Source organism: Sardina pilchardus, chromosome 16, assembly GCF_963854185.1.
Source record: "Sardina pilchardus chromosome 16, fSarPil1.1, whole genome shotgun sequence".
Classification (NCBI taxonomy): domain Eukaryota; kingdom Metazoa; phylum Chordata; class Actinopteri; order Clupeiformes; family Clupeidae; genus Sardina; species Sardina pilchardus.
In genome coordinates, this window is record NC_085009.1 from 25939301 (window position 1) to 25954998 (window position 15698).

At 41.0% G+C, this 15698-nt stretch overlaps 1 long non-coding RNA gene across 1 annotated transcript; it reads left to right on the forward strand.

The window, feature by feature from the left end:
- The first annotated feature begins 332 nt into the window (after positions 1-332).
- On the forward strand, positions 333-5668 carry LOC134060016 (uncharacterized). The gene is made up of 4 exons (XR_009935117.1): positions 333-394; positions 2692-2741; positions 3182-3362; positions 4528-5668. It is a non-coding gene; the product is annotated as an uncharacterized LOC134060016 (long non-coding RNA).
- Positions 5669-15698: the final 10030 nt, after the last annotated feature.

The following is a 15698-nucleotide window of genomic DNA, read 5'->3' on the forward strand; positions in this document are numbered from 1 at the left end:
GAAGTAGCCTAGTTATGGCAGGTGTGAAATAGACATTTCAGAATTTACTTGCGGACCCGGATGAGTGCAGTGAACTGGCATCGGACGTGTTGGACGTGTTGGCATTTGAATGATTGGAATGTTGCCAGGCAACACTTCCATTTTGTGTTAGAATGAACACGAAATGTTTTCATAAGCACAATTGTTATGTAGATGTGGTTTCGTGGAGATGGGAGATCGTATCAGGTTTTTCTATTTTTATGTCAGTGCACTGTCCTATTGGTGAACACAGACACTCCCACGTCAGGTCTCAGGTTTATATACTCTTGTCAGCGCAGCGGCTGCCGTGTTTTGTCCAATTGTATCACGCCAGCTCTAACGTGAAGAACTGAGACATTATATGATTGCATTGAAGGTGAGTACAGTAGGTTCATGCTATACAGCTATGTTAACAGAGTGGACTACTGTGGGATCAAACTTTACTAGACTACGAGATGGGTACACATAGGCATAGGGTTGATTGTGACCGTTTACTTATGTTCTATTGTATTAGCCATGTAGGGTACAGTACATTGATGGTATCACTTTTGTTTTTATTCCATACTTGCTTTGATTATGAATTCACAGATGTGAATATAAATATCATAATGGATGGCTTATAAACATATTTTCATTTGGCCTATTAAACTTTATCCACATTTTCATTGACTGAGCATAACTAGCTGTAACAGTAGGCAGCTAATTCATAGCTGTGCAGCAGTGTGCGTCGTGTAAACCTCCCTAAAACAATCGGTTCTACCTACAGTAGCTCGAGTTGCTAATAGCCAACAGCTAGAGCTGCAGGCGGGGTCATCCCTATGTTCCCCAGGTCCTATGTTCTCCAGTTTCCCCCAAAAGGGTCCTATGTTCCCCGGTCACAATACATACTGGGGAACATAGGACCCTTTTTGAGAAAACTGGGGAACATAGGACCCTTTTTCAAAATTGACCTCGATCATCGATCTTCGAAAATCGCAATGTGGCATAAGATCATCTACACAACAGAATTTAGTCCACTGTGTTTACGTGATAGTAATTCCAGAAGACGTAACCTAGAATCATCTCGGATGTTATCGCTAACTGTAGCATCTTTGGTGGACCATAAGTCCCTAAGCATGCACAGCATGCTTGCAAAGCAGTAGCCTATTCTTACTGTGCGTTCAGACCAAGAGCGACCAAAGCGGCAAAATCACCGGAAGTAATTGACTTTGAATGGGGACGAGCGACTACAGCGACCAGCGTCAAAACTTGGGCGACCAGAGCGACCAAAAAAAGTAAAAAAAAAACAGTTTAACTTTATGCAAATTAGCTATGACTCATTTCGGCTGCAAAACACTGACAACCAATCGGAATGCAGGCGTACTTCGCTTGTGTGGATATCATAAACGAAATTGAACGTTTGAATCTCTCACACCATGAGCGACTTTGCAGCTTTGGTCGCTGTTGGTCTGAACACACAGTTAGCGTCCAGTATCAGACTTCTATCTCTTTTCCAAAACAGTTTTACCAGCTTGGCACTTGGTGCTCCAATTGTGTCTGTTTTCAAAGTGGATCTGTGATATGAAAAGAGGCTGGAAAGTAGGCCTATCTCTTTATCATGAAGGTTACCTGGCTGAGTAGTTATGTGGCATCTAGAGATCGTATCAGATTGCTATATTTAGACGGTTCATGGTTGTACACTCAAGGTAACTGGGTTAGAAACATTAGTAGGCTACAGGGGACAGAAAGGCTGGGGGCTGATCATTAATGTTCTATTGTATTATAGTCATGCACATTGACGGTATCACATTAAAACAATTTAGATTAAAACAATTTAAGACAAATCAGACTAGGGGTTGAGTGCAGTGCCCTGGCATCGGACGTGTTGGAATGTTGGCATCAAAAGTGCACGGAATGTTTTCTAAATATAGTATCCAATGTGCACATCTACACGTGTGTCACTAAGAGACTGTATTAGGTTTTTCCAGTTGTATGACAGTACGCTAATGGATATTTCTCGAGTTTCTCGACACCACGCAAGAAAGCTTTAATCATATCATAAATCTTTGGAAAGACTGTTAACAGTCACACATTTTATCTGGTTATTAATACACAGGACATATAATCTTTTTACTAACACAATGGTTATGAAGATATATATATATGTGTGTGTGTGTGTGTGTGTGTGTGTAACAGACTCATGACAATACTATATACGAATACGAATACGAAAACTTTATTGTCCACAGATTGTGAAAATTTGCCTTCGGTTTCACCAATACAATACAAAAATACATGAAAGACAGGACATTACAAACAGTGCATAGCCGAGACAGCAAGACAGACAAACACAGTCAATACATTCCATGAAAAAGTAGCATTTCACTGGTTGGCTTTACAAAAGTATTAAATAAATAAATAAATAGGTAAAAAATAGTAGCCTAATTAAAAAGTTTTGCCAATTATATCCTTATGTGTGCCTTTATTGCTATTTAACACCTTTACAGCATTTGGGACAAAGTAATATACATTACCAACCTAATTCAATTCCAACACCACAGGACGAATTTAGCTTAGTGACACTTAGCGTACCGTAGCTGATCAGACCTACCCAATGATCTGTGGTAAGGCTGTGAAACAAGTTGAACTACCTTGCATGATTACAAGGGTATCTCTACTTTCACTCAAATACAGGATCGGTGTACTTCCTCCACCAGTGTGAACAACTGACACATTGCATGAAGGTGAGTAGATTTATGCTACACTATTATGGCTAAATAGATTATGCCTATTAGATGTTGTCAGATCAAACATTGCTATAGAAGGGTTGCACAAATAAACACTTAACAGGTGTCCTGTGCTAATCCAGCTATTACAAGTATTGTTATTATTATTATTATTATTATTATTACTACTACTACTACTACTACTACTAACTTGAATTCAAATGAAAATACATTAAATGAATTAAAATACCATATTTAGGGCTTTATTTACCAGTGCAGAGTTTGAGTAGCCCAATTGCTTATATTTCAGTGACCTTTCGTAAACTGGAATGATCATAGGCAACTATCTTAAAAGAAAGTTGCAAAAAACACCAGTCTGCATTTGTAATCTTGACCCTTCCCTTACTCTTGTTGTTTGGTTATTTTTTTTTCCCTCCTGTCTTTACGCCCTAATATAGAACATACTCCGAAAGTGGCAACTCCACTCTTCACACGTTATTAATACATTTAAAGAACCTCTTTACTAGGAACCTCTTCAGTGGAGTGTAAATGAACTGCCCAAAGCTTAAACGAAGGAACAGTAGGGAGGATAGGCGACCTTTTTTCCTCACACTGGAAGACTGTGTAGAAACCTTTAAGGTAAGACTTGATGCTTCATATACAGTATAATAGTTAAGGACTAAGATTGTGAAACATGTAACCAATTGACCTAATATTTTCGGTGCAAGAGAAGGTTTTTAGAAAGAAATGTTACAATTTGAAGATGAACAAGTGTGCACTGAATTTAAATGTGTAGGGAATTGTACCAGTGGGATAGGATACTTGAGGATATTAAGGGAGCAGAGACCTCATACAATATCTTAAAGAGGACATAGAATTGATGAATTGGTATTGTACTGTGTTCTCTGATGTCAACATATTATATATTCAACTTTGGTTTATTTAAAATGTTACAAGCCCAATTAAAACCTTATATTTAGGCTGGGTATTGAAATGGTCCTTTTGACTATAAGTGGCGCGCTCTTTGGCAGCCACAATTGAACTTCAATGGCTTTGCGATATTTGACATCACATGTAGGCTCTGTTCTAATTCGCCCATTTTTTAGTGGTTATTTCTAAGTTCAAGATTTTCATATGAGGGAGGACACAACCATGCCTCATGTTCATGATAGCTCTTTGGTTATGCACAACCTCTCCTAATTCATCAAAACCAAGACAAAAAATGGTTTCCATTCTGTCTGCTTTAATGAATCTGGGGTAGGCCAGGGGAAGATCTGGCTCTGGGGCTGAATGCAGCATCTTACATGAAAGAGATATGATTTTTAAATGACAAATTCATTCTTTTTTTTTTTTTTTTTTTTTTTAATTCAGCAAATGCACATCACATACTGTAACTCCTTTATCCGATATCCACCACAAATTGGCTTTGGGCTGCCGTGGTGTACTGGTTAGCACTTCGGGCTTGTAACCGGAGGATTACCGGTTCGATCCCGACCAGTCCACCACGGCTGAAGCGGCTGAAGTGCCCTTGAGCAAGGCACCTAACCCCTCACTGCTCCCCGAACGCCGCTGGTTGGGCAGGCAGCTCACTGCTCTGGGTTGTGTGATTTACCTCACTGTGTGTTCACTGTGTGCTGTGTGTTCACTAATTCGGTTAAATTGGGTTAAATGCAGAGAACTGAATTTCCCTCACGGGATCAAAAAAGTATATTCTTTTCTAAACAAACACACACACACACACACACACAAACACACACACACACACATTGAGTGTTTACTGTGTGTTCACTTTAATTGGCTGCAGATCACGAAGACGGAGAAGATGAAGCTGGCTGCTCAGGACATGTGGAGATGTGGACATCAGGAGATGCCCTTCAGGCTCTCCAGTTTAAGAAGTCCTCTGGATGATATCCTCAACCACTAGGCCTACTCTCAATGAAGGCATTGATATTATGGATGTTCACTGTAGCCCTAAAATATGTGTGGCCTACTTCATGATAGCTAGACCTTTCACAAAATTGACACTGTCTGCAGATTGTTGTTAACATTTTATCATGCTAGTGCTAATGTGAATGTAGCGTGGTCAAGTTCATGCTAGCACTAGTGCTGGTGCTAATGTTAGCGTAGCGTGGTCAAGGTCACGCTAGCACTAGTGCTGGTGCTAATGCTAGCGTAGCGTGGTCAAGGTCACGCTAGCACTAGTGCTGGTGCTAATGCTAGCGTAGCGTGGTCAAGTTCATGCTAGCACTAGTGCTGGTGCTAATCCGTAGGGTGACCAGACGTCCCCGGTTTCAGGGGACAGTCCCCGTTTTTGGTTGCCTGTCTCAGAAAAATGACCTATGTCCGAGTTCTTTGACGATAAAACTTGTGTGTATTTCGATCAGGTTGACAGTCAAACTGAAAATGTCCCTGTTTTTTCCACATTTTTGGGATTATGTCCCCAGTTTTGGTCTCGGACATCTGGTCATCTTATGCTAATGCTAGCGCAGCGTGGTCAAATAGAAAAGGATGGAATGTTTCCGTGCACACAACTTACAATGACTATTACACATGAATAGTAATTTACGTAATTACGCACTTACGCAACTGTTCTACATCACCAAGATAGAGAATTTTAGCCTTGCACCAGAGAAGGCTTTGGCAGCTTCAGTAATCAAGGATGTCTGGTAGTGTGAAATCTGCAGTTAGTTCTTTTCCCCTTGGACTCATATGTGAGAGTACCAACCACGAGCACTTTTCATTTTTTCGTAAACTAATTTCTACATTTGTATTTATTTTATTTTTTTTCAGACAACATAAACTGGGGTTATGTGAATGCATTGTGGTGCACTATTTGTAACAACAAGTATTTACAGAAATGCTCCATCCTTCATTAAATGTTTATTAATATACAATATCATTGTCCATATTGCAATATGATGCTTTTCAACAGAGCCTTAGAATCTCACACCATTGTGCCCATAGCCTGGTAGAGCCCAGACTAACTTGTTCATCATGAATTAAATTACATTACATGTAGCAGACACTTTTTTTGCCCAAAGGGCCTCGCATCAATGACATTACAAGTAAACACACTGTCCCCGGAACAACTTGGGGAAGTACACAACGGTGGAAGCCAGGAATTGAACTGACAATTTTTAGGCTACTGCACGCTAGCCCAGCTCCTTAACCACTACACTCACCACCACCACCTCTTATGAATTGAATTGAGATATGCGGTCTAGTGCCAACTAGGCCAGTGTGCCCATGGATGATCACCTTAGGATCAGGTTCATCATAATCCTCTCCTCTGGTCTGTGTGGGGGTCTACCTGCTCTGGTGTGGGCTGCTTACAGTAGGTACTAGGGGATTTCTTCTCCTGTGTGTGTAGCTCCCTCTAGAGGCATAATGGCCAAACTGCAGCCCTTCAGAGAGAGCAAGAAGATTTAAAAAAAAGTCTGTGAAATGAACACCTGAGGTGCCTCTCATTCAGCGTTTATACGTCCTCCCTCGCTCCTCGGGCCTCGATCCTCACTAATCTACATAAAGGAAGATAGAAGAAAGGATAGAATATCCCATTGTTGCCGCCCCATCATTCTTTATGTACATCAGTGAGGATCGAGGCCTGAGGAGCGAGGGAGGACGTATACACGCTCAATGAGAGGCACCTCTGGCATGTACATGTAAAAGGGACCTGAACCTGAGAATTGATCTGTGAAGATGGGCTGCTTATAGTTATTAGGGTGAGCATGAACCATCCCATCTTTGTTTTGCTGGATTGGAAAACAGACCACAGATTTTTACATTCAATCACTGACTGAAATGCACAGACGTTGTAAAACAAAATGTACTGCATTTACTGTTTCCATATCACTGAGTGTACATTCACAAGTTGGCACAAGGAAATGCGGCTGTGTTTCTAGTCGGTGAGAGGTCAGCTCTGAGAGAGGCCTGTGTGAGAGGTTTGGTGAGATTAAAGAGGGGAAGGTGCCATTTTGCATCTCCCCTACCCTGTCCTTCACACCCACATGCTCTCTCTCTCTCTCTCTCTCTCTCTCTCTCTCACACACACACACACACACACACACACACACAAATACACATACATGTGCATGCACACACATTTGAACTTTGTTGGTTCTTGTGAATGCTTTTGTAAAGCTGGCTAGGTGGCCTAATAGAGATCTAAAACACAAAAGCTCTTATACTCTTAAATAAATACACGGATGCAAACTACTAACAAAGAGACACAGAATGAGATGGATATATAGAACAATAGATAGACAGAGATAGATAGAGATAGATAAATAGAATGAGAGAGAGAGAGGTGTGACACTAGGGTGTTATTTTCTCAGTCCGGATGCTTCAGCATCAAACCAAACATTTCCTGCAGTGTTTCAGGTAAGACGAAATTAATTTCATGACATTCTATTGTTATGAAACAATGCTATATAGGATGAGTACGCATGATAAAACAATGTTATAAGGATGAGTGCACATAATAAAGTAATGTTATAAGGATGAGTATGCATGATAAAACAATGTTATAAGGATAAGTGATAAAACAATGTTATAAGGATGAGTACGCATGATAAAACAATGTTATAAGGAAGGATGAGTAGGCATGATAAAACAATGTTATAAGGATGAGTACGCATGATAAAACAATGTTATAAGGATGAGTACGCATGAAATGTTATAAGGATGAGTGTGCATGATAAAACAATGTTATAAGGATGAGTACGCATGAATTGTTATAAGGATGAGTGTGCATGATAAAACAATGTTATAAGGATGAGTGTGCATGATAAAACAATGTTATAAGGATGAGTACGTATGATAAAACAATGTTATAAGGATGAGTACGCATGATAAAACAATGTTATAAGGATGAGTACGCAATGCATGATAAAGTAATGTCATATGCAGTGTTGCCAAGTCCACTTGTTACAGTATAAGCGACTTTGGGCTTGTTCGCTGGGTCGCTAGTTTTGGGCTTGTTTTCAGAGACCGAGTTGCTTATTTTTCTCTCAAGACTTGGCAACACTGGTCATGGATAAATACAAATGTAAGTTTAGTTCATGCACCCTGAGCATGTCATGTCAAAGTAGTTTCTTCCAAAATGGAAGAAAATTTAACAGAAAAGAAGGCTTTCTGTAAAATGCATGATGTTGTGGAAACAATGGATGTATTCATCCAGAATTAGTTATGATATTCAGGTTGATTCATAGATAAAAGATCATTCCGTCTATTATCAATGTAAACATTCTGTGGTGTATAATATCTTGCCGAGTGTGATGAAAAGCAAAAAACAAAATCTTGAATGTGCATATGACTGAGTCTTGCAAAAAACAAAATCTTGAATGTGCATATGACTGAGTCTACAAAAAACAAACAAGATACTTTGACTACTTTTCTAAATGTATGACAGACCTTCACTGAATGTGGGTAAACTTTGATCTATATGATTGTTTATGTCGTTTGATAGATTACCTGTCTGCATAATGATGACAGGAAACAGCGATAGCGACTGTAATGGCTGTGGTCTCTGCCGTTAGTTCTTTACCCTGGCCTAGATCAACGAGCAGAGTATAAACACAGACCGATGTGAAGATGTACAGTATAGGCTACCTCATATCAGGACTATTTAGAACAAACATTTGTAAATCATAGTTGGTCATTTGTTAATCTTCTGCTTTACACAACACAAACTCTGATCAAGTGAACCTGTTGCTGAGTTATCAAATTGGTTAAATTTGACTAATGGTTGGTTTAACAAATCTGTTGTTGTTTGTAACAACATTGTATTAAAAAGTACATATATTAAATCTTAAATCTGATGTGGTAATTGACAACCTTGATTTTCAATAGAATCTTAGAACCACCAATCTCCAACATCTACAACATCTCCAATGTGCCAATGGATGATCAGTTTACCTACTTGAATGACGATGGGAGGATCAGGTTCATCATATTCCTCTTCTTTGGTCTGTGTGGGGGTCTACCTGCTCTGGTGTGGGCTGGCTGTAATCTGTGTCAGTACCGGCGCCTCCAAAGCCCAAAGTCGATCCTCATGGTCACCCTTCTCTTCAACGATGCCGCGGAGCTGTGCTTAATTCCATTCATGGTCACGACGATGGTTTCATCTTTTGATTGGCTGTCCTGTCATCTGATTTGTCCTTTATTTTTTATGGTCAGATGTATTGGTCTGCATGTTCACCAGCTGGTGGCGCTAGAGGGCATTCTGTCCCTCACGCACCCTCGCCTCTGTCGTCTTCTCTCCTCTGTGCCCTGCTACACCGTCCTGACTCTCGCCATGGTAACGGGTATCGCCCTCAGCATCATCTTTCTTCTTCCTGCTCTTCACGCCATTCTGTTTGTGATCCCCACTGTTGCCACAAGCCTGCTAGCCTGAACTTGTCAGGTTTTGAATAATAATAAAAACTGAAATAGTGGACTTGTAAAGTATGCTTCCACACAATATACACAATCTATTTACTCATGAATTAATTAATTACTATTGATATGTTCTGTATTACTATCAATAACATGCTCTGAATTATATTGATATGTGCTGTATTACTATCAATAACATGCTCTGAATTACTGCCAGTCAACAGGAGACCCCTGCAGTATACGCTATATCTAATAAACATGTTCTGCATTACTACTGATATGTTCTGTCTAGCAATACATTCTGTATTAATAAGTTCTGTGTATTATGCAACATGCTCTGTACTACCGCCAGTCACCACATACAGTACAGTAGAACCCTTAAAATGTGTAGAACCCTTTTGCAGTGTTCACTGAAGGAACCCTATGAGTTGCTTTGAAGCAAAACCGAGTGATTCTATAGAGAACCACAAGAATCTTATTTAGAACACAGTTCTTTGATACCATTATGCCAGAGACGGTTTATAAAGCGAGACGATTCATATGAGGGTAAATTCTGGTTTCATGTGATGCAACTGCCACTTAGGAGGCAAACGGAGGTATTTATATGGGAGAAATAATTCTACACCTTTCTAAACCGATTATTTCGTCACCGATCACGCCCCTTTAGGAAGCGGAAGTTGTGCCATTTCATTCCATTGAAAAACCCCTTTATGATTCATCTTAGTAACTATACAATCTTTGATTATGCTGTAGAATCTCTTCTTTTATATTTTTGCTTAAAACTACCAGTAAAACTACCACTTTCCATGTGAACAGTGAGAGGGCTGATACAGGAAGTGGTTGTCATCTCTACACATCAGCTTACCACAGCAATCTTAGACCAGGGGCTTTGACATGAGACATTTGGTCTGGTGGTAAACGGTGATAAAAGAGTGTTCATGCTTTAACACGCAACATTAGAGTGGAGATGACGTACATGCATAATCTTTTAGAGCATATCCTGGTCATAGCAGCACCTAAAGTACTTCATCAGCAGCTGTGAACACAGAGAGAGATGGGCAGGGTGTGAAAGTGAGAAAGAGAGAGAGAGAGTGTCAGAGTGAGAAAGGAAGAGAGAAGTACACTGTGAAAGGATTCAGGTAAGATTGATTTATAGGCTACTAATACTCGTTGGTATACTGTTAAACATATGCGGTTGTCTCTGCTTGTATCATTGTATTGTTTAATTAAGTAATTGCAAAATAATAAATAGATTTTTATGCACCATGTTTTACCATTGTACACTGACAATAAAGGCAATAATTCTGTTTTATGTTTCAGAGCCATTTACAGTTCTATAAATGTTGTGTAGTGAAAACATATTCTCTAATTTTTGATTGATTATCAGACACAGACAACCTGCTGTCTTGTGTAAAGAAAGGGGATGAAAAATAACCTATATCTACCTCTAAATTCAGAACACCTAATATCAACTTTCATACCTAAACAATCTGAGAAATGAACTCCTATATCATTCCTCCTGTCATTTTCCTATAAATGTCTGAATGGTTTTATGAATGTCTGTTTTACAGCGTAAAAGAACTGTGAACAGAATAAAATAAGTTCAAAGAATTCTAGCTCTATATAGAACATAGAGCCTCTTGTATACTTGCTGTATGTATACTTGCTTAAAAATCTTCTAGGACTAAAAAGGTCAGATACAGGAAGTGGTTGTGATATCTCTTCCACACATCAACATCGGAACAGGCTAGGCCCCTCTTGTTTTACGGCTGAAACTATTTCTCCACAAAGAGCATTAACTGCAGTTTAACATAAAGCCTAACACATCAGCATTAGACACACTGGCACCTCCATAGCTGATACCTGTCCCTATGTGAACATCCTGAAATTATAATCTTATAGGCCTGCGTATATCTGGAAGGAGAGGTGCAAACACATACCAAAATCGAGGTACAGGCAACTAGCAATAAGGCTTAATTTATGCTTAACTCTTGGGTAAGCAAACACCGGCAGCCGGTGGCGGTCCTACCATGCATGACACCCTGGGCAACCACCCCGCCTCAGGGGCAAGCACAGGTGCCTGCAAAGTAGCCTTTATAGGACACCCACTCCCCACACGGTGACATGTGATTGACATAAGATTGACAAATGAGCGATAGAATACTGATTAGTGCAAATGAATGTTTTAGCAGGCTCATTGCTTAGTTTGGTTATCGGCTCTCGAGTGGAGAAAAAGCTGAGTGGAAGGTATAAATTCACAAAAACCTGTTGACATATACCTATGGGCTATAGAGTAGACATCAAATCAAAGAGGAACTGCTCCATGGACCAATCTTCAGATGAAGTCCGTAATGCAAATAAAGATACCAGTCTTGCCTCTCCAAGTTATTCTGAGTTTGACTTAGATAATTTGTTTTTCCATGACAGCACCTGCCCAAGATCCTCAAGGTGCCCCTTCCACAAATCACTGTAAATGGCAATATCATCCAAGTAGACTGCAGCACCTGCCAATACTCAATCCGTCAGGCGCTGTAAGGTAGCTGCTGCTCCCTTCAGGCCAAAGGGCATTACTTTAAAATGATACAGTCCCTGAGGGGCATAGAATGCACTGACTGCTTCAGCCAGGGGTACCTGGCAATACCCTTTGCAGAGATTCAGGGTGCTAATAAACTGTGCTTTACCCAGTTGCTTGACCACATCTTCTAAGTGTGGCACGGGGTAGACATCCAAGCAGCTTTGGGCTTTCACCCAGACAAAGTCAATACAGAAACAAAATCACATCCTCTTAGACACCAGGGCCCATATTCACGAAGAATTTTAAGGCTAAAATAATTAACTTTAGGATTACTAACTTTCCTGACTAAGAGTGATTAACGAAGCATTTTAACATTTCAAATACATGATTTTCAACAGACCCTCAGAACCAACACTCTCCACCAACTCCACTGTTCCCATGGAGGTTCAGCTTTCCCTCTGGATTGGTGATGGGAGGAACAGGTTCATCATATTCCTCTTCTCTGGTCTGTGTGGGGGTCTACCTGCTCTGATCTGGGCTGTGTGTCAGTACCGGCGCCACCAAAGAAACTCAGTCCTCATCATCACCCTCCTCCTCAACGACGCCATGGAGCTGTTCTTGATTCCCTTCGTGGTCATGACGATGGTTTCACATTTGAACTGGTTGACTTGCCATCTGATTTATTCTTTGCTTTCTGTTGTCAGATTTATTGGTCTGCATCTTCACCAGCTGGTGGCGCTAGAGGCCATTCTGTCCTTCAGACTCTCTCGGAACTCTCCCCTTATCTCTTCTGTGTCCCGCTACACGGCCCTGAGTGTCGCCATGGTAACAGGTATCACCCTCTGCATCATCTTTCCTCTTCCTGCTCTCCACGCCGTTCTGTTTGTGATCCCCACTGTTGCCGTGGTTACCACGTGTGTTCTGATGCAGTCAGTCAAACCCTCCCCTCAGATCACCACACCAAGAGACAGATGGGAGTGGATGGTGTTGACCGTCGCTCTGGTCACTCTCCTTGCCCTCTACGGTCCGTCCATTCTTACTCTGCCCATTTCCTACTGTTTCCTACTTGCCAACGATGATGTGTTTGCTTCTGTGTGGGAGATCATGTCCCTTTCCATCATGAGCTTGCGGGTGATTGCAGATCCACTACTGTGCATACTGGTCTACAGGCTACCCAGAATGCAACTTTCATAAGATGGCGAGGCCTCTGATTGATCCAAAGGTGTTGTTTCTTTTTTTTCCCCTTAATGATGATTTACCTTTCACACAGTGTGAAATCAATATGATCTGTGCATTACTATCAGTATACTCTGTTTTACTGTCACCACTTGGGTGTTTTACCAAAGAACCTTCTGATTTAGAGTAGGGCTGTCAATCAATTAACATCGAATTAATTACATACGCTGTGATTAATTAATCTAAATTAATTGCATTTTTTTTTTTGCTGTGAAAGAATTTTAGATATTTAAATTCAAATGCATTATTGAATAATCAGCAATAGGGACATTAAAGTTCAAATAATGGCCATGACAATCCTCACCAATGGTTTAAGCTCCCAATGCTACCTTCCAGGCAGCACTTCCACCTAACCATAACCTTAATCCATGCCTAACCATAGCGCCTACCAGGCAGTGCTGCCACCCTAACCATAACCTTAATCCATGCCTAACCATAGCGCCTACCAGGCAGCGCTGCCTTGAAGACAATGTTGGGGGCTTAAAACAGCAAGAACCTACACAGAGAGAGACGGGCAAGGTGTGGAGGTGAGAAAGAGTGACTGGACGTCAGAGTGAGAAAGGAAGAGAGCAGGGATGGGCTGTATTTCTGATACAAGTATTTGAAATACGAATGCAAAATACAAAATGTCATTTCCTAATATCAGCATTTGATTAGGATGATGGAAATGCTTTCATGTTTCATATAGAATACTTCAAGTGTTTTTTTTTTTGTAGTTACACTGTTACCATGTTGAAAACCACAGGAATCCATAGTGACTTTCCATAAGATATCTGTAAATATGTAAATCAGATGATGTAGATACAGTTATTAAATCAAGTTCTGTAGTTGGATTATAGGATGTTCCAGAACTCACACCAACAAAGCCTTAAAGGAGCCACCACTTTCATCGTGACGTCAAGACACTTGGTATATGAATGTGGTTCTGTCGACCTCTAGCTGTAGGTCAAATTGATAACATTGCATATGTTTACATTAGACTGGGACATATTTGCAATTTAGTATATATTATAGTTTTTGCATTTAAGTATTATGTGATTAATTAAATTTTGAATAGGCCTGTGTGTATTATATCTTTATTTATCATGTCATGCTTTATGTTGATTGAGTGAGATTTGTGTTGGATAATTGTTGTGAACCAAATTACCCTTACATTACATTAAAGATCCTCTAGTCAACTGTCAACAATCTCACTGCTCTGCATTGTAGAATATGTGTTTAGCAGGCGATTTCAAAGAGGTAATGGGCAAGCCAAGAGGGCTGTATGTGACACGCAGCAAATCAGGTGATGGCGCAACACTGAGAAGAGATTGGGGTTTACACGGCTGGCCCCTCACCACAGGAAGTGTCCTCTTAGAGACGCACCACATCACCACAAATACACCGACAGAGAGGGAGAGAGAGAGAGAGAGAGAGAGAGAGAAAGAGAGAGAGAGAAGCCAGACAAGGTAAGCCAACTAGGCTACTGTATGCATCAAATTGGACAGCTGCCCTGTCTCTGACATGAACGGTGACCAAGCACCTTAGACCCCCTCCAATTTGCCAACAGGTCTAGAGACGACGCCATCTCCAACCTTCTCTATATAGAATAGAATAGAATAGAATATATACTTTTTTGATCCCGTGAGGGAAATTCGTTTCTCTGCATTTAACCCAATTTAACCGAATTAGTGAACACACACAGCACACAGTGAACACACAGTGAGGTGAATCACACACTAACCCAGAGCAGTGAGGGGTTAGGTGCCTTGCTCAAGGGCACTTCAGCCGTGGACTGGTCGGGGATCGAACCGGCAACCCTCCAGTAGGCCATGGCTGCCCAGTATATCACTCTGACCCATCTGGAGGGAGGGAGGGGCAATCAAGTGCAAATGCTGTCCATTGATTATAGTTCAGCATTCAACACCATAGTCCCCCTCATATGGTCACTAAGGACTCTGGGATTGAACACCTCACTGTGCAACCAGATATTCAGCTTTTTCAGAGCCAGCAGCAGTCACACAGCAAAACAAATGAAATGGTTGTAGACTATAGAAGACAGCAGAGCAGTAACATTTCATTAAAGGTCAGTGGGTAACCCGTGGAGAGTGTTGAAAGTTTTTAATACCGCACATGGACCAATAACATCCAGCGCACTCTAAACAAAATCCAGGCAAAAACTGTACTTCCTACTACGGCTGAGATGTGTCAGCATCCATTTTCGAGGCCTTTCACTCTTCAGCAGTGGAGGGTGTTTTAACAGGTAGCATCATCACCCGGTATGGGAACTGTACAGCTTGTGATACAGAGAGATCAAGGCACCTCTCCCCACTCTATATGAATACCAAAAGAGTTCAAACGAGGGCTCAGGATATTTTAAAGGACATTTCACACCCTGGTGAACTGTTTGAAACTTGTGAAACAAGGCCTGAGAGAGACGCAGACCGGGATTGAGTGCAGTGCACTCTCAAAATGAAATTGTGTTGAAATGACCACATCTCTGTGCCCAGATAGGAACAACGCAAATTGAGCTGTTTACAACACAGGCGTGCCCTGGCATCGGACGTGTCCGAATGTTGGCATTGGAAATTGTATACTTCTTAATCTTTTCGTAATCTTTGCCCATGAGCTCAATAGATATCCACATGTGACTACATGATACCACTTGTGGAGCATACCAGGTTGTTCCATTTGTATGGCAGTGCACCGACAACTGTCATGCTGTATGAAGTTTCCTGTTGGCGCGCACCGACACGTACGCATTATGTCTCAAGGCGTGTTTGCTCATGCACACAATAGTTATCTAGATGTGGGGTGCCAGTGGGAGATCGTAGCAGGTTCTTCCAGTTGTGTGACAGTACAGTGACGAT